Genomic DNA, 2,778 nt, shown 5'->3' on the forward strand with positions numbered 1-2,778 from the left:
CTACCCTCGCCCTACCTTTGCCATCGCCACCCCCAGCTTCTAGACTCCGACCTACCATTCTTTCTCGTCGTTACTTATTTTATCTCCTATAATGATTGTTTAAATTATATACTTCTAAAAAATATTTTTTGTGGCGCACGTAACTAAACACCAAAAAATGAATTGAACATAAATTATTTTTCAAGAAAATATATTTTTTTAAAAAGTTTTCTTTCGTACCAAAACACCAACATTTTCACAAAAATTTGTCCCTGGCACTTGCCAATCTCCCAACTTTTCATTCCATCTTAGCCGACGTGGGATAAAGACAGCCGTCCAACACATTAGATTCCTAAGCACGTGCCCTTTTTATTGTTTTACATTTCGATTCGTTTCTTTTCTTTTCTTCTTCTATAGCTTTTGCATATGCCAATAATTCTTTTCGTACATGTACTCTTATATTTGGCCTTTATTTTTGGTGTCGAATACTAGAAATTAGAGGATCCACCTAGTACGTGCTGTCGATCTCTAACTACTAATCTCAATTCCTATAATATTAACTAAGTCAGAGATCCAATAATAGATGGATGAGTTGTGCTTGTGCCCTACCCTGTCGTGGAATAATGGCCACCACAATATTTCGATTAGTGAAAATGAAGCATGTTCGCTACAAGTTAGTTTTTTTGGATCTAAAATATTTGATAAATTAATTGAACAATTATTTGGTCTGTTGGTCACCCTTTAGACAATTCGTCATTATAAGAGTCAAGCTGGGATAGCAGTATTGTGACCTTAATCGGTCGGTGAAATGAGAAAAATTATAGAAGAACAGGCATGAAATTTCAATAGGAATAAAAAATAGTACAATAGGTAATTTTTTTTATATGTCTATTAATTGGTGGGCAGATTTATTTAATATTTATATTGATGAAATATAATAAATATTGATAGTAAAAGTATTTCAATATTTGTGCTAGTAAAAGATAAAATGTATCAGTAAAAATAATTGGAGCGCACGCTAGTTAATTCAAACACCGACTTCAGAAAAAAAGGAGTGGAAGTCGGATATGTACTGATAACTAGGCACGTGTTGTGTCATATTATGCCTTTCTACTATAATCATGGCAGGTAAGAGATCATCAAGGGCCTAGTATTCCTCTGCCGATTAGGTTTTATGTACTAGAAAAAAGAAAATCAAATAATGAAGTCCGTGTAGTGAAGCTGGTGAACCAAACCTTATATATTTCTAGTGGATTCAGTTTACTTTTGTTTTTTTCCTGTTTGTTGAATATGGATAGTGGAACAAGGGTATATAAGATCAGGTACATCGTGGTTGGACTTATATTTTCAGCTTTCTTTCTTTTATTCCCTTGATCTATAATTGCTTAGCTTACTCCAATTCACTATTCAACGGATAACACAAATTAATACTAATATATATATATATATATACATACAGCCCATATGAAAATTATTATTTTTTAAGGAGACAGGGTGTTATTATCTAATTTAATTTCAAAATATACTCATATTAAGTATGAAAGTGTACCAAGAGTGAGCTCTTGGATCCTACCTCAGTCCCTACAAACATGACACCTGCCCTTCTATCCTGTAACAGAATGTAGGACTTCTTTGAATAGAAACAACAAACTAAGTGACTTGACTGACATAATTGAAACTACTACTACACTAATAAGGACTCAATTGCAAAAGGTAAGAAAATGAACTAACTTTTTCCTTCTTGAATATTCATTCCCCTTTAGAACATTATCCTCAAGGTTCTTCAAAACCTGAAACTGAGATTTATTGAAGTTGTAATCTTCCCAAGTAACTTTCTCGGGCAATATGTTAGCCCACGGTACCAAAATCTGAGTTGTAGCCTTGTTTCCTTTCTTCACCATTCTCCTATCCAATACAGCCACAGGTTCCATCAAAGGTTGTCATCAGGAGAACATATATGAGGATCAATTGAAGGGATCACTTACTCTTCAATCTTTTTCTTGATCTGGGAAATATAAAATACATGATGTATTCTAGCTGTAGGAGGTAACTTCAGCTTGTAGGCAACTTGTCCAATTTTTTTAATGATCTGATAAGGGCCAAAGAACTTGGAAGCCAGCTTCAAGCTTTTTCTGATTGCTACTTATGCCTGCCTATATGGTTGCAACTTCAAAAATATTAAATACCCAATCCCCTTCTTCAAATTCTCTCTTAGTTCTTTTTTTGTCAGCATATAGTTTTATCCTACTTTGAGCCTTTTTCAGATTCTCTTTCATTACTTTGGCCATCACTTATCGCTCTTTCAGTGTTTCATCAATGACAGTGTTTAACCAAAAATCTGAGTCCTTGGTCAAAGCTAAAAGAAAAATTTGGGTTACTGAAAATCAAGAGACAAAATAAAATACTTTTGAGAACAATGGTAGAGGGTAAATAGATAAGTATTTCAGTGTATTCTCAATAGTATCTCGTGTCCTTACAAATGATGATACTTCTTCCTTTTATAGATCATTCTAGGTAAAGGAATAAAGCATCAATTTTAATGACATAATCATGAGCAATAAATGACATTAAATAAGCCGTTATACAATCATTCCTATTAAATATCAACTTTATAACGTATCAGACATTTAATAATGAATTTGGACTCCTTTCTGTCATCTGTTCCTTGCTTTCAATGACTTCTAATCCGTTGGCTGCAAATAATTTAAATTGGTACGAGACTCGTATCTATACGTCGTCTCGTGCTTATTTAAATTCTTCTTCCCGTGGCTGTTTTCACCGTGCCTCTTAGTCAATTGC

The 2,778-nt window shown here is 33.6% G+C and overlaps 1 long non-coding RNA gene across 1 annotated transcript; it reads right to left on the reverse strand.

Annotated features, from left to right (window-relative positions):
* Window positions 1-1,476: 1,476 nt before the first annotated feature.
* On the reverse strand, window positions 1,477-2,382 carry LOC104216345 (uncharacterized). The gene is made up of 2 exons (XR_708455.2): window positions 1,965-2,382; window positions 1,477-1,884 (listed from the first exon to the last, which is right to left on the reverse strand). It is a non-coding gene; the product is annotated as an uncharacterized lncRNA (long non-coding RNA).
* Between the last annotated feature and the right edge of the window lie 396 nt (window positions 2,383-2,778).

The sequence above is a fragment of the Nicotiana sylvestris genome, chromosome 7 (genome assembly GCF_000393655.2).
Source record: "Nicotiana sylvestris chromosome 7, ASM39365v2, whole genome shotgun sequence".
Lineage (NCBI taxonomy): Eukaryota > Viridiplantae > Streptophyta > Magnoliopsida > Solanales > Solanaceae > Nicotiana > Nicotiana sylvestris.